The following is a 27577-nucleotide window of genomic DNA, read 5'->3' as shown; positions in this document are numbered from 1 at the left end:
CTGAAGTGGGCTTTGACCTAGTCAGAACTCCTACTCAGGCTGTCCTTGTCTATGAGTGTGGCATGGATCTTGACACATATCTAGTAAGTCTCACTAACTTGGGCAAGCACAGACAACAGCCTTTGATTAATGGAAAAGAAGGTATGGCTTACTGGGACACAGGGGGCTAGTGTAACCATGGTGACAGAGAAACTTGTGTCCCCTGTACAGATCATATTCAGTCGACTGTACCAAGTGGGCAACACCAGCAATATCAGGACTAATCACCCCTTGGCAGTTGTTAATATCAGTTGGGAGGGGTAACTGGCCCTAAAAGAGTTGTGGTTTCTCAGACCTGCCTGTGGATTGTCTGTTCAGCAATGATTTAGAAGCCTAAGCCTGATGTAAAGTGGAGTTCAGGACACATGCAGAGATTATGGGACTCTCTGCCAGTGCATTTTCTGTCACCAGGGCTCAGGCCAAACAGCTAAGCACTGAGGGAAAAACTGGACCAGCTGGCTACTAAGAGAAGGAGCAGGAAGGGTAAGGAATTATCCTCTTCCCAAACTCCCAGTGAGAGTCAGTCTTCTGAGGGAGATAACCTCAGCCCCTGTGAAGGAACTTCCCCAGAGGTACTCAAGCCTGACCAGCCAGAGTTCTTGGGGGCAGGGTGACCTTCCAGGGCAAAGTTGAGTTTGAAGCAGAAATCCTGCCCCTCTCTTGAGCAGCTCAGACAGCAAGCTGCTGCTGAGGAGGCAGATAGTGCCAGTGAGTTCCATATGATCTATTGGGAAGATAGGCTCCAGTTCTCTGAGTGTAGAGATCCCATGCCTGGTGCTACCAGGACGTTGGTAATACTTTAGGGGTTTTCTTCTATCCCTAGCATATGACATTCACCTTGCAGGACATCTTGGGCAAAGCAAGACTTAAGACAGGCGTGTCCCTCATTTTCACTGGCCCTGGGGTGTTTCTTTCCGGTTGCACGGAGTTCTCTACCTGTCCGTTGCCGCTGTTGGCTGGGGCGTTGCCTTGTTACCGCGGATCTTCTTAACGGTACCACCAGCTTGCCTGCCTGCCCAGATCGCCCAGAACGCTGCCCTGTCATCGCCGGTCTCCTCCCCCCGCCGCAGCCTCTGACCACCTGTGCTGCCGCTGAGCGGGGGAGTTAGAGACCACAACCCCCAGAAGCCTCCGCGACCTGGACGGAAGTCGCGTTGAGGCTGAGCGCGCCAGGAGGCGCACAAAAAGGGGCATCACTTCCCGCATTGCGGGACGCGCGCGGGCAGGTGTCGGGCTAAGCCCGGGCAAAGGGCGGGCCCTCTGAGGCCCTCAGAGGTCAACAGTGGTCGGGCGGGCCACAAATCTATCCCCTATTTGAAGGTGAGCCCGTTGTCTCAAAAATGGGGAAACGCAACGTTACCAGTAATACTACCAATACAGACACACAGGCTACTGTAGTTCCTGCATCTTTCCAACTCTCCTTTGAGAGTCTAATAGACACTGCCTTTAATGAGATTGCAGAGACTGAGAGGAGGCTCTCTTTGGGTTCACTTAACATCAGCCAACCTACTATCACAGTCAGTCCCAAACACACCATGCCCTTATTCCCTGAAGTAATTGTGGTGAAATCTATCCCTGCGGTCAGCTTGTCTGATTTATTACAAGAGGGAAATACCCCTGACACAGCTCCTGGTGTTGTTCCTGATCCTGGGTCGCAATTAGCACCTCCACTAACAACTACGAACACTGAGAATACTGAGACCACTGGAGCCAAACGTAAAAGGGGTCCAGCTAAGACCACAATAAATAAAAGGAAGCAGCCCCCTAGGAGTAACAACCAGCCAACTCCACAGAGTATGTGGACTAGGGGGAAGAAACAACAAACAGGGCCCCCGACTGTTTGCTCTGACTCAGGGGATCACTGTGGTACTGTTATAATAAATGATGGCATAAACTCCATATCTACACAGACAGAATTCCCTAACGAAAGCAGCCTTCAATCCAAACCAAAGGGAAACCTCATAGAGACTATTGCTGATACAATTTTTAAACAACTAGAAGGTCAAATGATTAAACAATTTAATACCATTTTTAAGAGGCTTGATAGACTGGAAACCCTCGTGAAAAATGATGAAGCTAAGAGGAAGGGTTTGGTTTGCCTAGACAAAATTAGAGGCAAACGCCTGTTAAAAGACTTAGAGTCTATTACTAGCGCCTTCTCTAGCGGAGATCTTACCAAAAACTGTAATCCAGTTACAGCTAAAGGGGCGAAAGGGGTATCAAATGCTAGCAGTCCGTCCTTATCTACATCACCACCGGTGGAAGTAAAAATAAGGCAAAACCATTCTGCCTCAACTACGTCATCTATTCCTTTACCACCTTCGACCTTACCTAGCATTACAAACAATAATCAGAAGAGTAACCCCCCCAGAGGCATAGCCAAGCAGAAGGTACTTTCCAACCCTGGCCAGCACAGGGGACAACCGGAGGATAACAGGCCGATAAAACATCAAGGTCCTGCCTTACATCTCCCTCCTGAGGCTTGCCCCTATGTTTTGGTTCTGTCTGGCATACCACCGCTTAGGGAGGGTCAAGGAGAATCCTGGGTCCAGTTACATAACAAATGCATTGACTGGTTAACTAAACATAAGGGGGTCGGCTATGACATATCCAAAGAAATTCTTTCCACACGCAGGGTGACCTGGGTCGGACCTCTGTTTAAAAACATCAACGGGGACTGTATCACAATTAACTTTAGGAACCCGGGTACAGTAACATTTTTATTAAACAGGAATTTCACCCAGCATGGCCCAACTACTGTGGTGACCCCCTTACCGCTGAGTTACTTTTACAGACCCCCACATAGAATGCAGCAACCACCCCCTTGTTTCCGCTACATAACAGATTTTCAGCACTTTGAACTGACTGCCAGCAACTCAGGAAGATCTAGCTGCAGTGGTCCCTGATGTTGAATTTGCACAGAAAGTACTGCCCGAGGTATCTTTGATACCACCGACTTTTCCCCTACCTTCCAACTTACAATGTAATCCATTGGATAATCCAATAGCAGCTGCCCAGGTGCTTATTCAGGATGTTTGTCCAAGGCCTGACGAGAACTTGTCAATTATAAGCTGGAACATTGCTGGGCTGAAGGCAAAAGTGGAAATTAAAGCTTGGAAGGATTGGGTAAACTGCCATGATGTTTTAATGTTCCAAGAAACTTGGTGTACAACTCATCTGTTATTTGAAGGGTATAGTTGTCATAATAGGATTATATCGGCCCCTCCTTTGGGCCGCCCTAGCGTGGTTTATCGATTTGGGTAAAGATAACTGCAGAGGTAAAAATAGAAGCAATACAAATTAATAACCCAAGTTTTATGGCACTGATATATACAAAAAGGGTAAAACTATGTCTGATTAATTTCTACAATAATGATTTTATATCCCATCCTAATCGTAATTTTTTAGATCTGTTTGATTTTATTGATGAAATAGTGGAAGGACGGAAATACGGGAAGTTCGATGGCATTTGTTTAGGAGGGGATTTCAATGCACACATTCACCCAAGAAATCCCCCTTGTAGGAGAGGTGTAGAACTATCTGATCTCCTTGCAACTAGAGAACTCGTAAATTCCATGGAGTTTGCCGGTACTGGTATAAGCACTGCCCCGGTCCCCACTTTCATCGGCCATGGGAGTGCAACAACAATTGATTATATATTTGTTTCACCCTACCTTGCTGATGTTTTATTAAAAGCTGAGGTAGTGTGTAATGTATACAGTGATCACTATCCCATTGTGATTTATTTGAAATTATTAGGGGGTAAAATATCACATAGTGAAATCGGGGCAACAAACCTGGAAGCCTCGACAGATAGATTAAGGGTTGTTTGGAGGGGAGCGGATAACAGGGGAGTTTTGACAAATGTGATTAAGAAACATCCAGCATTGATCGCGAATTGCCTTGCCACTGACAGCTGCGGGGGCAACATGATTAAATCATTTAGTGAACTTTGCTCCGCAATAAAAAGCGAGATCTCCAAACCAGCATCTAGGAAAACTGAGGAAGCCCTAAGATGGTTTGATGCCTCCTGCTCAAAAGCAAACCGGAATTTAAGGGCTGCACTCATGTCCAAACCGCGGGATATTTCCCAGGTAAGGTTCCTGAGAGCAAGGTATAAATCCACCTTACGTATCAGATCCAATGAACTAGTCAAAGATCACTGGGTATCCCTTGTACGTATGGCTGACCTAAAAGATACCCCAGGGTTTTGGAGGGAGGTAAAGAACCTAAGATCTTTTGGTTCAAATATAACACCAATTAACTGTAACATCATTGGGCCTGTGTGGGTTGACCATTTCTCGAAGATTTATGCCGCATCTGGCAACCACGCAGCAACCCTTCCCCCTCCAACCCCATTGAACATCTCATTGCTTAAGGTAGAGGACGCCATCGTAGAAAGTGCTGGTAATAAAGCCCCTGGTCCTGACGGCGTTTCGATTGACCAACTAAAATGTGAAATCAACTTTTGGGCACCACTGTTGTGTAATGTTTTTAACAACCTAACATACGAATCTATCCCTGAAACATGGTCCTGCAGTACTATTGTACACATTTTCAAAAAAGGCGACAGGCTGGATCCTGGGTGCTACCGCCCAATATCATTAATTGACAACACCCTGAAAGTTTTGGGCAGGGTAATTTTTAAAAGAATTAAAACTTGGGCGGAGGAAAGTAATATTCTACACCCGAGCCAGCTAGGTTTCCGTAGTAGTGTGGGCACGATAGAACAATGTTTCAACCTAAATTTAATAATGGCTAAATATAATATTGCAAAAAAATCCCCCTTATACTTTGGTTTCATGGATTTAAGTTCTGCCTTTGATTTTGTAAATCATTCCCGTTTATGGTCCGTCCTTCTTAATTATGGTTTAGATAACTATTTGGTTTATTTTTTATCCTACTTTCATAGCGACCTAAGAGCGCGTGAGCGTATTAACCACACTGGCGAAGTTACTAGTGACATTTTTATCGGCAGGGGGGTCAGACAGGGCTGTGTTCTGGCCCCCCTGCTTTTTATCTTATACATTATTGAGCTGAGTAGTTCCCTGAGTATCCTAACAAAAGATGTACCGTATGTAAACGGCACTCCCATACCCACCCTCCTTTACGCAGATGATGCGGTCCTAATGGGCCGCACCCCAAAGGCACTGCGTATTTTAATTTCAGGTTTTGTTAGTTTTATGGCCGACTTAGGTTAAACCACTAATTTCAAAAAATCCCTTATTAGGACCTGTGGGTCCAAAAAAGTATAAAGTTACTGAGATTATGTCAGGGGAAAATGTTTTAAAAAGTACCTGCACTTTCCCATATTTGGGGCTGCTGTTTTCTAACACTGGTTCCTGGCAACCACAGGTTTCCTATGCGAGGAATAAATTAGGTAAAGCGATCAATTCGATAATTTCCCTGTGCCAACCTAATCATGCAGACGTGATCATGCCATTAGTAAAGATTTATCAAACTCAATGCATCCCGACAGGTACTTATGGTGCAGAGGTATGGGGACATACAAACTGTCTCCATATCCAGACAGAAGAAAATAGATTCTGTCGGAAGGTGTTGGGTGGAGTCATTTGTTCCTCAAACTATATATGCCATAGTGAATTAAACATCCCCTATATAGAGGACTTTGTTAGATCAAGGCCGCCCCTTTTCTGGTTAAAGATATGGACGAACCCCGCAGCCACATTTGCACGTGACATAATCTTAGACTGTTTAAAATGTGACAGGGCACATTGTATACCATGGTTGAAAGCCGTAAATGAATGTTTAATAAGCGTAGGGCAAGGACACCTGTTTACATTTCCTAATCTTGTAGATCGTTCACATAAGACCTTGATTCAAAGGGCTCTGTATAACCTCTATAGAGAGGAGCGGGAAAGGAAAAACTTTTCAAAGTGTACAGTTATAAAGTACATGGGCCATTTTGAGCCCCCTGTCAGTTACCCTGCCCCGCCCCAGAAATATCTACGTTTACATCTTGGTAGATGGAACAGGAGTTTATTGTTCCGTTTTCCGGACAGGAGCATTGTAAATTTATTAAATTTCCCTTTGGGCTAAATAAACATTTGGAAACCCTAGGTTGTCCGTGTAACCCAAACATGAAACAGAGTCTTATGCATTTTTTGTTCTTTTGTGATTTTTATAAAATGTTTACTGTCCATTATTTAATGCCTTACTGTCGGAAACATGACCTGTCAGATTTCAAGATAGCACTGAGGAATTTATTAATGCTAGGATCAGATGAAATAATATTTAGAGTGAGCTGTTTTCTCAAAGCCGCAGTCCGCTCACGAGCTACTTTGCACATTGATTGATAATATTTGCACATTGCACTTTATATTTCTACTAATTTGCATATCTGTATTTTGCACATGTATCTGTTCTGACTTTATTTTTGTTTTTGTCCAATACTTCATATCTGTCGCCATTTTTAAAATGATTTAAAAATCTTTTAATCGTACTTACTGTTTTTAATATGTACCTGCATTTTTGTAGAATTAGACAGACTATATTTTTGTTTGTTTATTATATCCTTGTATTGTATTCCTTGCCATTGTATCTTGTAATGCACTTTTATGGATGTTTTATTCTGAATAAAGATCTTTGACTTGACTTGACACTGGCCCCACATATCTGAAGACACCAAGGAGTTTTTTTGCCCCTGTTTCACTTGCCAAGCCAGTGGTAAGTCAGATGGCACTACAAAGGCCCCTTAATTCCAGTTGCAGTGGTTGGGGTGCCCTTTGAGAGGGTAGGGATAGACATTGTTGGTTCCTTAAGCCCTCCAACAGTTGCATCCTGATGGAGGTGGACCGTGCTACTGGGTATCCAGAGGCTATTAACCTTCGGACCACTACAGCTGCTTTGGTGGCTAGGGCCCTTCGGGAGTCATTTCCAGGGAGGGTTTCCCTAAGGAGGTCTTAACAGACAGAGGTACAAACTTTTTGTCTAGTTATATTACTGTCCTGTGGAAAGAGTGTGGAGGAAACTACCACACCCTACCATCCACACTGCAATGGGCTTATTGAAAGGTTAAACAAGACCCTCAAGGGTATGATCATGGGACTCCCAGAAAAACTCAGGCAAAAATGGGATGTCTTACCTCCCTTCCTTCTCTTTGCCTACAGAGAGGTTCTTTAGAAGGGGGTGGGATACTACCCATTTGAACTTCTGTTTTGACATTCAGTAAGGGGACCATTGTGTTTGGTTAAGAAGGGATGGAGCAGCCTCTCAAACCTCCTCAACAGGACATTGTGGACTATGCCCTTGGCCTGCGACCATCGCTAAATACATGAAGAAGGCCAGCAAAAACCTTGAAGTCAGCAAGGAGCTTCAGAAGGGTTGGCAGCATGACCAAAAGGCTGTACTGACTATTTACCAACCCTGACAGAAAGTGCAGGTGTTGGACCCTGTGGCCCCAGCAGCTCTCCAGGACAAGTGTAGAGGCCCCCACAACAACCTTGAAAAAAAGTGAGCTCACCTATTTGGTTACCCTAGGTACTCCTCGATGTCTCTATAGGGCACCTCATGTGAACCGCCTAAAACCTTTTGTTGACAGGGCTGACATGAGCTTGCTTATCGTCAGTGATGAGGGACAGGAAGAAAAGACTGACCCTCTCCCTGATCTCCTCTCTCAAGACCCTCTTGATGGGTCAGCTGGTGGAGTAGCCTTGGCAGGCAGCCTCAATGAACATCAGCAAGCTGGTTGCAGGAAAGTCCTCAATCAGTTTTCCCATTTGTTTTCTCAGACTCTCAGTCAAACCACTTGGTGTGCCCATGAAGCAGATGTGGAAGTCTGCTTGTGAAGAATAAAATTTACAGACTGCCTGACCATGTCAGAGACTGCATCAAGACTGAAGTCCAAAAGATGCTGAAGTTGGGGGTCATTGAGCCTTTGGATAGCCCTTGGGCTAGTCCAGTTGTCCTTGAGCCTAAACCCCACACTTAAGATGGCAAGAGAGGAATGAGGTTTTGTGTAGACTGCAGAGGCCTCGATGCAGTCACTAGGGCTGATGCCCATCCAATTCCCAGGGCAGATGAACTGATTGATACTCTGGCCTCAGACAAAGGATCTTAGTACATTTGAACTGAGTGCTGCCTACTGGCAAATCAGACTCTCAGGATGCCAAACCCAAAACAGCATTTAAAAATATATATATTTTTCTTTGCTTTTCAAAAATGCATTGACAAAACAGGCATGTCAGATAGAACCATTATCCACCACCCTTCTTCCCTCCACCCTCCCCCTCCTCCTGCCAAACCATATTCCCCTCACCCTCCTGACAGTGCTGTGCATTTCTCCTCCAGGAGTCTTCAGAGTGCAAATGAATATTCCAGGTTTGCCCCGCACACAACCAGTGCAGCCGAGTACCCCTCTCTCTCTTATTTACAAGCCCCCATCCAATCCATGGTATAGACGCCATTTCCCCCACACTCTGTTAAACTTTTTTGGGCATCCTCTCGCCTTGTACATGACTCTCTCTGCTGCCATATATAAGTCCATGCCCCTCCTCCAGTCATCTAACCTTGGTGGCGTGGGGGCCCCCCACGCCCGTGCCACATCCCTCTTAGCCACCATCAGTGACAGAACTACAAAGATTAGGAGTGGGCGACTCAAGTCAACATCGTTTGTTATGCCTAGCCGCACCAATTTGGAGTCAAGCAGCAGAATGACTTCCAGGGCTTCTCCTAACTCTCCCAAGACCTCTGCCCAGTATGTCTGTATGATGGGGCACAGCCAGACAGTATGGTAAAAATCCCCATGCCCCTGACCACACCTAAGACAAGCGATGTCACTAGCCCTCCCCGCGTGGTGCAAGCGCACCCTATCATAATACACTCTATGCAGGATTTTATACTGAATAAGTCGCAAGCGGGACTTAATTGCAACTTCCCTTGGATGCATCAGGGCAGCCTCCCAGTCCACTGTGTCCATCTCCCCCACATTTTGCTCCCACGATTCTCTGAGCTGAACCAACCCATCGGGCATAATATTGATCAGTGTTTTGTAGATCAGGGAAACTACCTTAAGGGAAACTGCCTTACACAGGATGCGTTCCTGCAGCAATCATACTTCAGCGCTGCATACTCTGGTAAGGGCAAGGCCGGCGCCTCCTCCGCCCGCCACGCATGTTGCAACTGTGCATATCTGAGGTACTGTGTGTGGTGCAGCCCAAATTCCGCCCTCAGGACATGGAAAGACTTTAGTTCCCCCCTCTTCATCAGATCCCCCAGTACAGAGATACCGATGTCGTCCCACCTCTTGAACCCTCGCAGCTTGTGCAGCTCCTTAAGCCATGTGCAATACCATATTGGGGTCTGTTTCATCGGTGTATGAGTCCAACCAATTGCTTTGGTCACCCTCTCCCATATCCCTAGCGTAACCCTTGTAGCTGAATGCAGTCTTTGCTTCCCCTTTCCCCCGTATACATGGTGTAGGCAGTTGCGCTGTGCCATAGTTCTCCTCTCTAGGCTGTATGTGGGATGATCTGCTGGAGCGTAAAACCAGTCATTGATGGGGGGTTAGGTGTTCCGCCCAATAATAGGCTTCGACGTTCGGTAGGGAGATCCCTCCATTATACTGGTTCCTTTTCAGAGTTCCCAATGCTATCCTGGATTGTCTCCCCAGCCATAGCAGTGATCTCAGCTCTGCGTTGATATCGGTAAAAATCTGCTGGGGTAGTGGGAAGTATTCATTTTGTAAGGCGTACAGAAACCGTGGCAGCGTAATCATTTTAAACATGGCGGCACGTCCCAGGATCGTGAGGTGGAGCGTTTTCCACCTAGCCGTGTCCTCAGCAAAGTCATCAAGCACCCGCTTAACGTTCCTCTGGTATGAGAGGCTTCTATCCAAAGTCATGTATACCCCCAAGTACACAAATCCCTCATCTGTAGTCCTGAGCGCACCAGGCAGAAAGGACCAGTCCTACCCCCGCCGTGGGTCGTATAAGATGGACTTATGCCAATTTATTGTATAACCAGCATGAGCGCCATAACGGCTCAGCGCGGTGAACAATGCCGGGATTGTGGTGACAGGATGGGTGACATACAATAGAACGTCATTCGCATACAGCGATATTTTTTCCTCATACGGGTCAGACTGCTCTATCTTAAATCCTCTAATATCCTTGTTCTGCATAATTTCGCATGCTGCTACTTCTATGGTTAGGGCAAAGGGGACAGAGGACTCCCCTGCCGGGTCCCTCTTCGTATGGGGAAATCCTCTTATAGCACCCCGTTTACTTTCACTCTGGCTCGCGGGTCCGTATACAGTAGCCTCACCCACTGCCGGACCTTGGGCCAAATCCAAACTTGGACAGTACTCCTTCAAGGAAGGGCCAATGCACAGCGTCAAACGCCTATTCAGGGTCCAGTGATAAAAACAAATGGGAGTCCTGCCGCTTGTGCACCTCCATCAGCCAGTTGTGTGTCCTCCGAAGTTTCAACCTAGTTGCCCTATCCGGCAGGAAACAAGTCTGAACCAGGTCGGGAATTACCCGCCAAAGTCGGAGGGCTAAAATAGTTGCCAGAAGTTTAACCGCCACATTCAGGAAGGATATGGGGCGGTACAACGCACACCCCTCGGGGGGGAGTTTACCCAGCTTATAGATCGGAACAATTGTGGCCATATGCAGGTCTGGTGGCAAGATGCCCTCCAGGGCTGCCCCCACAAACAGGGCCAGTTGAAAAAAATTCTGTGGAAAACCCATTTGGGCCAGGGGACTTCCCCGGACTGAGTTTAGTCAAGGCCTCCATGATCTCTTCGAGTGTTATATCCCCCTCTAAGTCCCGCTGGTCATCATCAGAGAGAATGGGGGTGTCAATTCGATCAATGTACTTCATGGTATCGTCTAATGATCTCAGGTCCCTAGCCTCGTAAAAATCCTCGTAATAGGCGGCAAAGGCTTGAACTATCTGAGCGTCGCAGCTGCCCCTGCTTATCTCTCACCTGTTTGACCCATCGGGCATCCCGTTCTTTCCTACTCAATCACGCCAGGAGCTTCCCGGATCCAAAACAGCATTTTTAACCCCTAGTGGGCATTATCAATTTATTGTAATGGCTTTTTGGTCTGAAAAATGCACCTGCCACGTTTCAGAGTTTGGTGAATAAAGTTCCTACCAGTCTGTAAGCCTACAGTGCAGCATATCTAGAGGATATTGCTGTCTTTCGTTCCATCTGGTAGGATCATCAGGTCCACCTCAGAAATGTTCTGGAGGCCCTGCAGAAGGCAGGCCTCACTATTAAGGCCACAAAGTGCCATATAGGGCAGAGCAAGTTTGTGTACTTGGGTCACCTGGTAAGTGGAAGCCAAGTTCAACCATTGGATAGCAAAATCCAGACCATAATAGACTGGGTTCCTCCCACCACCCAGACTCAGGTCAGAGCTTACTTGGGCCTGCCCGGGTGCTACAGGAGGTTTGTTAAGGGATATGGGTCCATAGTGACTCCCCTTAATGGACTCACCTCCAAAAGGATGCCTAAGAAAGTTCAGTGGTGCGTTAGTTGTCAAAAAGCATTTGATGACTTGAAGCAGGCCATGTGTTCTGCTAAGTCCTGAATACTCTAAAACCTTCAATGTCCAGACAGATGCTTCAGAGATAGTGGTAGGAGCTGTGTAATAACAACTTAATGCAGAGGGCCAAGACCAACCAGTAGCTTTTATAGGCAGAAGGTTGACCCCAAGCGAGAAACGTCGTTCAGCCATTGAGAGGGAGGCATTTGCTGTGGTCTGGGCCTCGAAGAAGTTGTGGCCATACCTGTTTGGTACTCACTTCATTGTTCAGACAGACCATAAACAGATGAAGGGTAAAAATCCCAAACTTTTGAGGTGGTCCATTTCCCCACAGGGGATGAACTTTTCTGTGGAACATAGACCTGGTAGTAACCATGCTAATGCAGATGGACTCTCCAGATATTTCCAATTCAAAAATGAAGACTCAACTGTGCAAGATTAGTCTCATCTCAGTTCGTTTGGGCTGGGTTGTTTAGGAAAGTAGGATCTGCTTTCATGGTTAGCCCAACGTTTTGCTAGTGTTATGCTATTTTCTGACAAGTCTGACTGGGATCCTGCTAACAAGGACTCCAGTCACTGTGCTTTCTCCCTATATTTGACTGTGGTAAGTACTTTGGTACCATTCTAATCGGCTACTGTTGTACCTTTCTAAAGTCCCTATTGTATGGTAATAAGATACCAAGGTCATATGTACACCAGGGGTCTCACATGAACAAATGAACTGCAGCATTTATTGTGCCACACATGAGAGACCACTCTAACTGTGACTACAGGCCTGCCATTACAACAGATATATGTTTCCTTATATCTGGAGTCACTGCACTTAAAACCTATAAGTCACCCCTAAGACAGGCCTTTCCACCCCGAAGGCAGGGTGCTATGTTATAAGTGAGAGGGTGCCCTGGAAGAGAAGGAAACCCCCTACAAACCCCAGAGTCGATTCTCGAGACTTTGTAAGTGAGGTCAGGCATTTAATACATATAGTGGACATCAAGTCAATAACAAGATGTCTAACTATATCGGCTGAACTGAAACCAGTCATGTGTGGTATCAAACATGTTGGAATCCTACCTCAACACCAATTCCAGTGTTGGATGTAGGATCCTATATTCTGGAGAGCTCCCTAGCGAGCCACCCTATAATCCCGGTACCAGACTTTCAGGATCTAACAGCAAGCTAGTTCTGCTGCCAACCCCAGACATGATTCTGCCCTCCTGTTGCTGAGCCAGGCTCGAGCAGGGGAAGGTAGAACAATAGGTTTGCTGTCACAGAGAGGTGTGACCACCTCTCAGACAGGACTTAGTGTATTCGGCGGGGCGCTTGCCAGCGCCATCAGACTGCTTTGAAGGGCACATTTGGTGACATCCTTGAATACTCCAGTATGAACCAATTCAGGGAGCTGTTGGGTCCTACTCTGGCGTGAAACTGGACAAAGGACATGGGAGTACTCTCTCTATGTCTGTCCAGTTCCTCCTCTGGGAGGGATCCCTAAATCAGCCCATCACGTTTCCTAGGGTACTTAAAGGCTAACCTGTGGGTGGCTTTTCAGATTCATCGTGAGACAAGATTCAGATCTGAAACCATTTCAACTTCAGCCATCTGTGTACCTTGGACTTCATTGGACTTCGCCTGGAACCGAGAATGCATCAAGGAAGACTCCTGGTCTTGTCGTCTTGCCAGTCCTGCTTCATCCAGGTTCTTCTCCAGGCATGTGAGCATTAAAGACACCCAAAGTAATCTCCCTTGGAGTGAAGGAGTTGTTACCCTGCATCTTCAGGCACAAAAATGAAGCGTCCTGTAAGTAGAGAGTGGCCCTGAAAGCAGTAATATGTCTTGAAAAGTGACCATGCAGAAGGACTTTTTCGTGAGGTAGATGTTGAGAATCCTCAAGTCCAGGATAGGCTGTCACTTTTTGAAAGCCTTTCCTACCAAAACGAAACTGGATATAAAACCCTTTCCTTCTCTGGGATGCAGGAACCAGTTCTTTTGCCCCTTTTTCGAGCATCAACAGGGCTTCTAAATGCAGGAGATGCAAATGCTTTGCCGCTTGTAAGCGGGTGAAGGGTGTGGTGGTCTTTGGATAAACTTCAATGTATGGCCAAACTGATTATGATTGAGCACCCACTGATCGGTTATTTTTCACCAATTCTGGGTGCATGTAGAGTTCTTTCCCACCACGGGCACCTGAGAGTGGGTAGAAAAAAGAACTGGAGCCTGCAAGTTGTCATTGGCGACGTGAGTAATCTTTCCCCTGTTGCCCCGCTCTACCTGTGGGTGCAGATCTGGAGTATATAGCTGATTGAGATTGCCGCTGGGTATTTTGAGGTAGATAGGGATGAGTAGAGGAGGTACAGGAGGGATACCTGTATTGCTTATATTTACCTCTATACGATGGCAGAACTCTTCCACCTGCCCCAGGAAAGGGTACCTTATGGTACTGAAGCATTCCCAACAATTTTGCTGTATCTGTGTCCTTCTTTAGATCCTGGAGAGCCTCGTTGATATGCTTCCTGAAAATAGTCTCTGCATTTTGGACTTCTGGGTGAAAAGATGTAGGAGGATTTTCTTGGGGCTCTGTTTTACTATCATCCGGAAGCTGATCAATGTAAGGAGCTAGATCGCACCACATCTGGCGATCATAGCGGCCCAAGATCGCTGGAGCATTACCTTCCCTGACCATAAGGCCTAACATCGATGAGAAACATTTGCCTGCATTATCAAGGTATCAGACTCCTTTGTCCGGAGGTGTTGTGATCGGATCAGATGGAATCTTGGACTTCCTCTTAGCAACATGAGAGATTACTGAATCAGTCTCTGGGTGGCCCACCAGAAAAGAAGGAGCATCTTCCAAAGCTTTATATTTCTTTTCCAACCTAGGAAGAACAGGAGTCACCATGGCTGGGGTTCTCATGACCTTAAGGCCTTCCTCCCAAACGAAGTTAACAATAGGAATGGACCTCACTCACTGACTGACCTGATTTGGGAGGATGGTATTGGCTAATCGAATCTTTTGGCTCCTCTCTCCAGTAAATTTTGAAAACCACAGATGTCCTTTGGTGGAGAATCGAAGGGAACTGGTGAGGGTGAAGACGGAGTAGGAATAAGCTAATCATCCCATTTTCCGTGTGAATCTGGGAGCTCCCCCTCCTCATGTTCATCATCAGAGGTGACGGGGTCCTGCTGCACAGGAGGCAGTGTTTGACGGGGGAGGAATTGATGTCTGCAAAGTGGAACCCTGTTGTGGGGTGGAAGGAACTGAATGTTGTCCAGGAGGCAATGAAATGCGTTCCAGAAGAGCAGAAACTGACGGAAATCAATTTCTGTAGTCTGTAAACATGAACTGCAGGTCGGAGAGCAATGAAGATGACATGCAAACCATTTCCTCTTGATATTGTGGGTGGTAGACTTGTGGAGGCACGTTATAGTGATATTCTTCATAGTCCTCCATGTAGTCATATTCCTGGCATTTTATGTGCAGTTCTGATGGGCTATGGGCATAACCAAAGGGCCCATCCTCTTCATCAGAATCCTGTTCCTCCAGGAGATATGGAGGAACCAAAGGCGTCACTTGCTAGGAGATTGGACTTCTGGTGTTAAATTTCTATCTCTTGTCTTCTCTGCAAGAGATTTTTCTCTCGTCCACGAGGTCGTTGACGGAGCCACCATCATCATTGAGAAAGGCGAAGGCAATATACACACTGTCAAAGTTGATGCAGTCGACGGTGTTGTAGCCATCGTCGTAGTTGTCAGTCACTGTTGTTACCATTGACAACGTTGATGTAGGCGGAGGAATAGCAGGAGATTGTAAAATCTTTAATGACAATGGTGTTGTCAATGTTGTCGTGAGCGGGGGTGTGGAAGTCGACGAAGACCGCTCCTTTACTTCAGATGCTTGGAAAACATTGCTCTGAGTCGATGATGATGATTGTCTTTGTTCGTCGATGACACGGACGACACTGATTTTGTTGATGGTAAAACCTTTGTTGATGGTTTCTCTTCAGGGGGAACAGACAAAGGTTTTTTGAAGATTTGCCTGCCTGCAGGAGCTGTCCTGGGCAACTCAGAATTTGCCATTTTAGCTTTCTTGCTCCTTACATAATTTTGACCCATGTAAGACCCATGAGTGGTGGGGGGCGGAGCTTGCCTGGCACTAAGATGGCTGCCAGTTAGAATCGCTCCGCTGCGACTGGCCCTAAATCCGTCAAAATCCTGAATAATTTTACTTTAAACTCACCGTGACCTTAAGGAGGCTGCTAAATAATAGGAGTGGGCCTTCCAGAACCGGCCCAGCGAGCTAAGATAGCCCGAACAGCAAGAACGGAGCGAGGGTTGGAGACGGGCCTCGGAGATTGCCGCGTGGTGTCACTGACCATTAGACCGGCCTACAGGGACGCCGCGGTTGGGTGAGCACTGGTGCGTGGATCTTACTGCGGTGCTGTGGAAGCCTGTAGTGATCGCGGAGAGGGGACCGCTCCGCTGCTGGGTCTGGGCCATCTGGGTGGACCTGGCTGGCTTGGATCTGTGCGGCGGCTGTCAGACCAGATGCTGGCGGGGGGACGAAGTACCATGGGCGTTACTGGGTGCCACTGCTCCTTATTGCCGCCGAGGTTCTACAGGTAAGATTGGAGTGGGATTGCGGGCTCCTGTTGATGTCCCAGCCTCAACTGATGTCAGAGTCTGCCCATGAGGCGCCGTCCACCGGATCTTACACAGCGGTGGTGATTGCTGCGTTGGCGGTGTGGGAGGGCCGTGCCCCTGACACATTACTTCCCCAGAGAAGCATTCACGGCCCTGTCTCGAGACTGCTGAAATGCCTGCACGCTGATAAAAAGGGGTCCCTGCCATTGGCCTTGCCCTCGCTGTGTACAACGCCTACTGTAGGGCCTGATCTCTAGGTCACACAGTTTTTCGTGGAACCTGAAGGTACCCTGAGACATTGTGGGGGGTACATTCTCCAAGGAACAGTAGGAGAAAGTATGGGGGTGTCAATACCCTTTGCTATTAGGCCATTGGCGGATGAATCAACATGGTAAAAACAGACAAATCACAATCTAAATTACAATTCGAGCCAAGAAAATCAGTAGCGGCTCCTAGAGGGAATTCTGCCGGGCGGTGACGCAGGGCGGGGGGTAGTAAAGTCCGGATTATGGCTGAAAGGAGGCATAATAAGGTCAACCGGCGCCAATGGGGGGAAGCTGGAAGAATGGGTGATCCGGTTCTTCCGACATTCAGCACCCAGGCATGGCGACAAGGAAATCATCCTAGACTGTACACAACGGGCTGGGAGGCCGGCCAACAGTGCTGGGCAACAACAAGACATTCTCACTTGCCTCCACTCCTACCAGCAAAAAGAGACCATAATGAGAGCGACTCAAGATGAGGCGACCATTGCCTTTGAGGGACCGCAGGTTAAAGTCTACCAAGACTTGTTGTCGCTCACCCTGTAACAGCGGAAAGCCCTGTAACCGGCCACAACGTTCCTGCGATACAAAGGAATTAGATACAGCTGGGGTCACCCCTTCAGACTCTCTTTCGTCTGGAACAAGGAGCTACATGCGGTCAGAGGCCTAAAAGAAGCACAAGAGGTTCTGGGACTTGAATTAGATGATGAGAACACCTTGGGTCACAGAAGGATAAGGCTGCACCACAGGACACGACGATACTGGGTCGGGGGCATGGAGGCAGAAGACTGAAACCTACCAAACCCTTGGAGCTGAAGAGCCAGAAGTAGAGGGAAGCTCTCCTTCGACAGCTACAGAATCAAGAGGAGACTGGAGACCCCCTGAGTGTCTGATCATGGAGAGACAGCCTGCCTTGACCCACAGAGGCAACAGCAGGTAAACACACCCTGGGAAGACTACATTGGTTTTGGCAAGCGGACCCACTTCCTCTGAAGAGATTACTGACGGTCGACCATATGGACCCATGCACGATAGTGCGATACTCGCCAGTTTACAGGCAAATCTTCGTTTTATCTATCCTTTCTGCTCTTTCCTTTTCTTACTCCTCTTCTTTCTCTTTCACCTACTATGGGTGTCTGGGATCTCCCTTACATAGGGTGGGGAGGGACAACTGTCAGGTGAACCAGGGGTGTACCGGACCACTGGGGGTACTGATATACAGCCACGAAGAGAAGGGCTGCAACAGCTGGGGCGATATCCCCTTTCTAAGAAGCTCGAGACACACACCTATTGGTTGCTAAGCTGGATACAATACACATTCTTGGGTACCAGATGGGGACCTGACTTTTGGGTCACCACTACCCCCCACGGCCAGGGACTGGGATGGAAGGAAAGTGGCTCCTCACTGACCACACTGCAAGGGCACATTGGGCCCTGAGTTGGGGATGGCTGGGTAGGCATAAGTACATATCACCTGAAGGTCCCCACGCTCACCCTCTCGCACCTCCCCAACCCCCACGTCAACTCTTAGAGTCCTCATTTTAAGTTTTAATGGTCGGGTCTCAACACGCCTATTAAGTGACGGTCGCTCCTTATGCTGCTTAGGGACACCAAATGTGACATCTGCTTATTGCAGGAAACCCACTTGTTGCCCGACGATTGGAAACGCCTCCGATCCAAGTTGTTCGACAGGCAGTACTTCTCAATGACAAAGAAAACGGAAGGGGTAGCCATCCTCTTGGACACACACTTTCCAAGAATAGTGCGGATGGTCCATGCTGAAATACCAGGCAGACTGTTGGCACTACGAATATCAATAGGAGCCTACACATACACAATAGCATCCATATAAAGCCCGAATGAGCAGCAAGAAGGCTTTCTTTGTGACACACTGAACACCACTCTCGAAAATCCGGACGAAGACCTGATTTTGGGGAGCAACTTTAACACTGTACCAGACTCACACCTCGATGGGTCAGTGTTGCGAACAGGACACTCGGGCTCACTGTCGGACCCCATGACTCAGGGACTGGGGGAAGTGGGCTTGACAGACACCTGGAGGACATCGCTCCCCACCGCACAGGAATACATGTTTTTCTTGGTGGCACACCACACATATGCACGTATAGATTTATTTTGGACATCGCCTTGGATCACAAGATGCACAAAGATGTCACTATAGGGACTGCTGCCCTTTCGGACCACTCGCCAATATCCCTGTTGCTGCACTTGCCTGGAGGGACCCCATATCGGAGAATGTGGAGCTTAAGTCATAACCTACTTACATACGAGCCTAATGTTACCATGATACGAGCAACTATACAGTCTTATCTGGTGACTAACAATGACAGTTCGGTCCCGGTCCCCTTGGTATGGGACGCACTGAATGCTGTCATTAGAGACAGATTCCTGGTTATCGCGGCGGGAGTTAATAAGGACAGGAGAGACAAACGAGAACAACAAGAGACACAGGTCAGGGAACTAGAGGGAGTCCATTGCAGCATGGGTGCGGTCCAGGCACGAAGACAGCTTTAAGCCGCCCCTAGGCAGCTGAGAGCCTTAGACTGCGACAGAGTGGAATATGTCCTCCTGCGCACTACGCAGCGCTATTATGAGGGGGAAACAAAGCTGGGAAACTCCTGGCACACCTCCTGAGATCCCAAATGAACTTCTCTCAGCCGACATTGACATAGCGGCAGAATTCGAAGCATTCTACACAGAGCTCTACGCGGCCTAAAGCATGAGCTCGACTGATGTTGAGACCTACATCAGAGTAGCACCAGTGACACCAATTCCAACTTTAGATGTGGACAGTCTGGAGGCAAACATCCGCCCAGAGGAAGTATTATGGGCTATTCAGGGACCAGCCACTGGGAAAGCCCCAGGGGAAGACAGCTTTTCAACAGACTTCTATGAGGTCTTCTCTTCTGATCTCGTCCTGCTTCTTGTGGGCCTCTTTAACTCCTTGAGTCAAATGGGTGCTCTTACCCCCACCATGTCTATGGCCAAAGTCGTAGTGATATTTAATCCCAGTAAAGACCCACAAGAATGTGCGCTTGTGAGAAAGTGCCATCTTTCTTACCTTGGTATGCCCCCACTTTTTTTCTGAACTGCTGATGTGCTTTGACTGAGTGTGCCCTGGGTTCCTGCCAACCAGGTATCCAGGGCCTGTGTTCCTTCCCAAAAACTGTGCTGAAACTACAAACCCAATTGGCATCTCTGGCCACCTGTCAGCCCCTAGTAAATGGTACCCTAGGTACCCAGGGCATGGTGACCAGAGAAGACCCCTGAGGGCTGCAGCACTTATTGTGCCACCCTCAGGGGCCCTGTACCCTGGCACCCACAGACTGCCTCTGCAGGCTGAGTGCCTAAGTACAGAACTAAACTAAGAGTCGACATGGCACACATCCCTGTGTGCCATGCCCACAGAACCCACTGCCCCAGCATACTTCGGTCACCCCTCTAGCTGGGTGCCCTATGCCAGAGGTGTGGGCACAGGTGCATGAGCCCTGTGCCCCTACAGTACCCAGGGCCATTCCTGGGCACTGTAAGTGCAGTGATGCCATTAAGAGTATATGGTGCTGGGAGGTTGTCATTACTAACTCCACAGCACCATAATCGCTACACTGAAGACTGACAAGTTTGGTACCAAACTTCTCAGCACATTAAACCCGCATTGATGCCAGTGTGGGATTTAATGTAAAATGCACCAGAGGGCATCTTAGAGATGCCCTCTGAAATCCTAACCTACAATCCACGTCTGGGATGAGTGGCTGCAGAGGCTGCCAAACAGCAGACATGTTGCTCTACCCCTGGGTGGAGAGCCCCCCGCTCTCCTGGGCCTGCAACAATGCACATCCTGGGCGAGGTGCTATGTCTCCTCCCCAGGATGGGCAGGGGGAAGCTTCAAAGGCATGCCGCCTCTGTGAGCTTCTCAAGGCCATTTGCTGTACCCAGCAACTGGCCCCCACCAGTCCTAACCCCCAATCTGGCGGGAAGACTGGGGGGAAAAATACGTCAGGAAGGGGGGGGTGCCAGCCTGTGCCAACCCCACCCCTCAGGTGGGGGGAGACGAGGTGAAGCACGACCCCGGGCTCCGGCCATCTTGAAGATGGGGAGCCCTGCCCAATCCCGGCTAGGCTCCTGCCCCTCCCACAGGAGAGGAGCAGGCTACGGGGTGTACTCACCCCAGGACAGGGACCCCTTGGTCCCTGTCTTTGCCCTACCTGTAACACCCCTAAATTCAGTGTTTAGGGGCTCCCCAGAACTTCCATCCTGAGATCCCGATACAAAAAGAAAGAAGATCAAGAATAAGAAGCCCCGCCGTGCAGCTGCTAAAAACAGGACGACAACAACTGACTTGGCCCCAGCCCTACCGGCCTGTCAATCCTGGAACCTGCTCCTGCCTAATCCCGGTGACTCCAGCGGACAGCAACCCTGGGACACTTAGAGGACCTGCCTGCCTTGACCCTCTTAAAGACTGGGACTCCCATCAGCAGAGGCTCTGCTGCAACAACCCACCTGGTGCCAGCCAGGAAGCTCCGGACCAGCCCACTCTGTACCCGCCGAGCCCGGGCCGGGTCCAACCGAACCAAGACCACCAGGACGTCTCCCCTGCGACTGGGACCCGAAGTCCAGTGCCAAAGATCCTCCTTGACAAACCAGACGACGCCTGCAGACTCAGAACCAGGGGCCACCCCAACCGCGACCAGCTGAGGGTAAGCTTTTCCGACACCCAAAGACACCCCTGCACCCGGCGCCCTACAGCCCCCTGTGCCTCCCTTTGGGGCACCTACTTGTGCTCCAAGATCCCAACTTACCTCTCCAAGTGCTGGTCACCCCTGGAGAGTCTCCGCCCCCGAGCCTGCAGTCTTTGTTCCTTTTTGACCTTTCCCATTGGATAACATTGAGCGCCCAACGGCTCAAAAGCACCCTGCACCCAGCCGTCCGAGTCCCGCTGGCTGTGCCACCTTTGTCCTATCCTACGTCCCCCATTGCCCCAGCTCCCACAGACGCGTGGCCTGCTAGCCAGCATCCACCAACCGAAGGCCCCCTTTCCCTCATTGGATATCATTGGGCCTAACTACTTCTGCACCCTGTGCTGCTGGGGCTGAACCAACTGTACCTACCTGACCTTTGGGGACCACTGAGTCTATGCCCAGAACCATAACTTCACCAGCCAAGTACTCACCTGGAAACCAGTAACATTGACCAATTTTGACTCGAAAATTTTCTAAGTGTGAAGTTTTGAAAACTGAAAATATTTATATAAAATTTGCCGAATTCCGAAGTACTCACCTGTGATCAGGGGAGAAGCCAGTATTGTACCTTTCAGCCCAGTACTGAACCGCCAAAGTAATACTTACCAGGTTTACTAGTAATCTGTATTTTTTCCATGGGAACCCATTGTCTGCTTCTCTATGAAATTTCTTCTAAGTGTCTACTTTTGAAAACTTGGAATATTCTTTAAAAACCATACGAAATACTGAAACGCAATTACCTACCTGTTTTGAGTTAAGACCCCAGTGCTGGCCATAGGAGACCAGTGCTGGATTTGCAAAAGTAACGCAAGCGTACTTTACCTGCAACCTGAATTATCTCCCATTGAATAACATTGTCAGATTTACATTGAAAAGTTTCGAAGTGTGAACTTTTAAAACAGCTTTATATTCATGAAAATTCATTACAGTAACAAACGTTTTTGCTAATCTGGTTTCAGCTTAGACCCCAGGACTGAATCTAGGATTTAGACCTGGAACTGCTAAAGTAATCTACACTGTAATTAACTGTACTTTTAAGATAATAATCCATTGAGCTCAATGCTAAAGTGTGTCTAGACTTGTGTTGCCTTCAGCAACCCCTGTACCTATTGTGTTCACATACCTTATTGCTTCCTTGCAAAGTAATTACATGAAAGTATTCATACCTAGCAAAGTATATTTTTATGCCTGTTGGTTCTAAAAATAAAACAACTATATCTTTGGATATAACAACCATTAGCCTGGAGTTCAGTCTGAGTGTGTGAAATCTTTTGCTCACTGAGTGTGTACAACAAATGCTTTGCACTGCCCTCTGGTACTGCCTTACTGCTCGACCAAGCTACCACTTTGGAGAGTAAGGTCAGTCCTGACTTTAACCTCTGGGGTTTGTGGACTCTATACACACTGTACTTCCTTATTGTCCAGTGTGTATAGAGCCACTTTCTCACAGTGTTCTACCATCAAATCTCCTTATTGAATGTGGACCTAAAGATTTTTACTAGTATACTGGCTGGCCGCATCACACCTCATATACAGGGCCTGGTAGACCCGGAACAGTCTGGTTTTATACAGGAACGTAACTGCAGCGATGGCTCCAGACACTTGTGTCACCTTTTGGACAAAACCCAGCACCTCCAGCAGCCTACGATACTCCTGTCGGTCGATGCCAAGAAGGCATTTGACGGGCTACACTGGCCATATTTACGACAAGTCCTCCAGAGATTCAGTGTGGGCAGGCTCTACTTACTCTGGGTAAACTGCATAAATAATGGACCGGAGGCTCGCAAAAGGGTGAACAGGATAGCGTCCCGACCGGCTGCGATTGCAAGAGGTACTCCCCAAGGGTGCCCCCTCTCATCTTTACTCTTTGTGCTCTATATGGCGCCGTTTGCCGAACATATCAGACACTGCCCCAATGTCACCGTTATTAGGATGGGAGACAGGGAACACAAAATTTCCCTACACACAGATGATGTGGTGGTCTTCCTCATGCCGCGGCTGCACTCTCTGCCCCCCCCCCCCCCTCTTGGGAGGAATGGATGCATAAGGCAAGGTCTCAGGCTTCAAGGTCAACATCCAGAAGACACTGGCTCTCAGCCTCACTCCGCCTACAGCAGAACAGCAACAAGTGACCGCCTGATTTCTGTTTGCATGGGCCCATATGGGCATCCCGTATCAGGGACTACAGATTTTCCCCAAGATTGAGAGGACGGTCCCAACAAACTACTCATCTCTCTTAGGAGGGACCCGCCGGGAGCTTCTTAGCTGGAAAAAGCACAACATGTCATGGTTGGGTAGATTAGTGGCCATTAAAATGACCCTCCTGCCTTGCATCCTGTATGTGATGCAAACACTTCCATTGATCCCTCCGCCCCACCTGTTATCCCAAATACATCACCTAATTGAAAGCTTTATATGGGGGGGAAGAATGCCAGCATGGCGAAAAGCCAGACATATCTGAGCCAAGCAGACAGTGGCCTTGGGGTTCCACAACTGGAGGAATGATTTCAGGCAGCGCAATTGTGCTATATGACAGAATGGTACAAACTGGAGTCGGTGAAACAATGGTGCTTCATAGACAGAGAAATCCCAGGCATGCACATATGGAAAAAACCCTGGCTCCTTAAGAGATGTCGCCCGGTGGGGATGTATATTTCACCAGTGCTGCGGGCTGCCACGGGTGCTTGGGACAGAGTACAGGAATGCTTTGGCCTCCATCTCGATGTTGCCCCTGACTCCCTTCATTAGTAATCCGGACTTCCCTCCAGCTTTGGACGAAAATAGTCACCTTAAGTGGCAAGAAGCCAACTGCAAAAGAATAGGTGACTTAAAATGTGGAAAGGATCACGCAAAAAGGCAGTTATTGTAGATTAGCTTCAGCTTATTCCAGATAAGAAGAAAACCATCCAGGTGCCAGCCAGTACAGCAGACAGTGTAGGTTCCCATGTTGTCATGACAGTATGACATTTGAGGCATCACAGGAATAGAATGCCACAGTGACCTCTTTGACGAAAAAGGGATTATGGATTTCCCACAACTTATGTTAGGTTTTTAAATCCCCAAAGTAGCCTACTGGCAATACCTAGCAATCCGCCACTGTGTGACCCAACCACACGTACAACCCCACGCTATCCACCCCCTCACTAAATTGGATTTATGGTTCATAACCCACACCTCAGACAAACACTTGCTATCAGACATATATGCATTCCTGAACAAACCCAAAAGTAGCTGCAAATCCCGGCGCAGCGCAGATGGGAATCAGAGATGGAAAAGAAGTTCTCCCCAAAAGAATGGCAGGATATTATCCATAGAGCAAGGGCCTCCTCCTGTAGCACGTGTGGAAAGGAAATGTTTCTAAAAATAGCACATTATTGGTATTATACCCCAGTCAGAACGGCACTATGGAAACGTGGCGGGAATGATGGATGCTTGCGCAACTGTGGGCAACAAGGCACACTTACACATATCCTATGGCAGTGCCCGAAAATACAGGCCTACTGGGAAAATCATACAAGATATTTACATCATACATCAAACAGAAATCCCAAGACTTCTCAGCTTCACCCTACTCTGCCTCCCTAACCGTCTCACTTACCCACTTAAGTCCGGCCGAATGAAAGCAATCACTCTAGCACTGGGCATGACCAAACACTGTTGTTATCTATACAAATCAATAAAAAGATTTAAACCATAAAGTATGACCTGCAATTTGTGTGGTCAAGGTCACCAACTGGTTCATGCTATCAAATAAACATAATGATTCTTTATTCTTGGCATCTCGAAAAGATCATTGAAACCATCTTAGATTGTAAAATTTGAGTAGTGAATATTGGACTCTAATAAGAAATTTAAGGTATTTAGAAACTGTGCCTTTGGCCCCGATGGTCTATAAATTAACACTCCATGAAATGTCTCAAAGGAATGCCTCGCTGTTGTCTAGTTGGAAAGGTTCGAAGGTGAGTTCAAAAGAGTTGGGATAAATTACAGCTATAAATCCTCCCCGTTAACCAGTTTGATGTAACCTACAGACTTCATAACCGACCGTTGGTAGGTGTATTACACGGTGAGATCTCACAACCACATCATAGAATACACTCCATTTCCTCACAATCACAAGCTTCCAATAGAAGTCATCAGAGCGTCATCCTGGGGTAGTTTTACTGATGGCTCTAGAGTGATTGCATTTAAAAATATTTCATCCTATACACATACTCCTGTATGGTTTTGGATGACTTACTCCAGATAATTACTAGAATAGCCCTGACGTAGTCATCGGATGACTTCAGAATGACTCCAGGAGGTCTTCTTTTTTTACTTGGGCTGTGCTACAGTGTACCCTTGTGGGTGCAGAGTGAGAGGTGTGTCCCTATAAGTGGGGAAGCAGCGGGCCCCTGTGAGTACAGGAATGAGTGACGTGAGTGCAGGGGTGAGTGAATTGTGAGCTGTACACATGTAAGAGTGAATGATGAGCAGTCCGCTCACATGAGGGAGGTCAAGAGTTGTGCGTGTTTGAGTGCAGAGTACAGCAAATTAAGGCCTGACTTATTGGCATCACCTTTGCTTTTTAACTTTTTAATATTACTCTTAATTTTGATTTATGCAATTTTGAACTTTATTATGCACTTTTAGCAGAAGTACTTAACAATTGCATCCAAGTGATGAATCTATGTAACTGGAGGATGAATGCTGTGCTCTAAAAACAAATATCGGTACATATGAAAGAGGGGTCCCAGTTCACAGTCTATACGACAAAGTAAACAATTCAAAAGTATCATATAATTATAAAATAAAATAAACACAAGGATTATATAAAGGTCAGACACACTGTTATTTAATCACAATGTGTAAAAAGTGAATAAAGCGTATACCTTCAGCATATTTGTATACAGTAACATTGGTGCCCCAGGGAGTGAAAAGGTATAGATGTGCAAGTGAAGAAACAAATAGTAAGAAGATGTCCTGCGTGAACGATAGAGGACTAATCTTTAACTTCACAATGATAATTGGCGGTCGGTGATAACCCAAGGCCAACAAATAATACACAATAAATGAACACTTCACTATCAGAATAAACCATGCATATTGCTCATCAACATATTTTTGTGTTTAAGATGGGGTCAGCTGGTAGGGGGGAGAAAGAAAAGTCGACGTTTCGACCCCAAGGCTGTTGCTAGGTAACGATATAACCTTAGAGCGGGGTCTTCATCAGGACGGTGATGGAAGGGGAAGGGGCTTCAGTTATCCTAATACAATGAAAAGCCACGAGTTGACGAAACGGCAACTAAAAAATAAAAAAATGCAAAACCCAATGAATGGTCAATGGACAATTACCGTGTGAAAGAAACATCACTAAGATTGGGCCATCCGGCTCCAAATTGGCGGAGAGTGACGATCTGGTATATATACAAGAAAAGCGCATGTTTTTATCATGTGCCCAGGGGGATTGAATCATGTACAGGAATGAATACGATTCAAAATACGTGAAAACTCACGGTCAGTGGTATCAATCTGGAAAACATAATATATATTTCAAAATACTGGCGCTTTCATCTGAAGTAGCTGCATGTGAAAACATTAAAAACACGGAGGGAGCAACATTATGAGCGAAAAATTAACAAATGTAGCAAATATTGTGAAGGAATCTCGAAAACAGGCCAAGCACCACTCACTTGGGGTAGCCTAGCCGGTCTAGATTCAGGTAATGGGAAGACCTCAATGTTCGCCGCAGCCGCGGTCGATAGAGTCTCTAGAAAATGGTAAAAAATTTGGAGTGATACGTGAGCTGATCCTTTGTGGATCGTAGCTCGAGTACAGGAATAAACTCATGGGAGTAACTGTGAGAACGCATACCTGGTTTGGTAGAAAAGCAACCTTCGATTAATCAAGGGGATCTGTGTACGCCTCCTGAGTCGGCAAACGAGTGAGAACTCTGCTGCATCAGGTAATGAAGGTGAGCGTTGCGTCGGACGAGTGCACGTGGACTAACGCAAGATGCATATGAGAATGGTAGAAAGACTTTGTAAAACCATGCCAAACAAAAGGAAAGAAATTGAAAGCCGATAATGCCAAAGTTGGTATTCCCAGTGCAAATAAAAGATCGTAACGCCCCTTTGAATCAAAGGGGCGTTCATCCACTATATTGATTGTTTGCATCGTGTCACGGAGGTAAGCTCTGGTATTTTCAACCAAACAGCTTTTGGTAACGTGCGACATCGTGTCCTTATACACAAGCATTCCTCAGGTCTCTGCACTAGATGTTGTACAAAGAGCCCTTGATCAAAGAACGCACCTGTGCCGGTCCCCACAGAGTTTATTATTGATTTACTTAGAATTGCCATTATGAAAAATTTCTTTATTT

The 27577-nt window shown here is 47.3% G+C and overlaps 1 protein-coding gene across 1 annotated transcript in view; it reads right to left on the bottom strand.

Annotated features, from left to right (window-relative positions):
- DNAH17 (dynein axonemal heavy chain 17) overlaps positions 1-27577 on the bottom strand; it is a 15539113-nt gene that overhangs the window by 12171146 nt on the left and 3340390 nt on the right. The window lies entirely within an intron of this gene.

This window comes from Lissotriton vulgaris, chromosome 7 (genome assembly GCF_964263255.1).
Source record: "Lissotriton vulgaris chromosome 7, aLisVul1.2, whole genome shotgun sequence".
Taxonomy (NCBI): domain Eukaryota; kingdom Metazoa; phylum Chordata; class Amphibia; order Caudata; family Salamandridae; genus Lissotriton; species Lissotriton vulgaris.
This window is presented reverse-complemented; position numbering and strand designations above follow the sequence as displayed.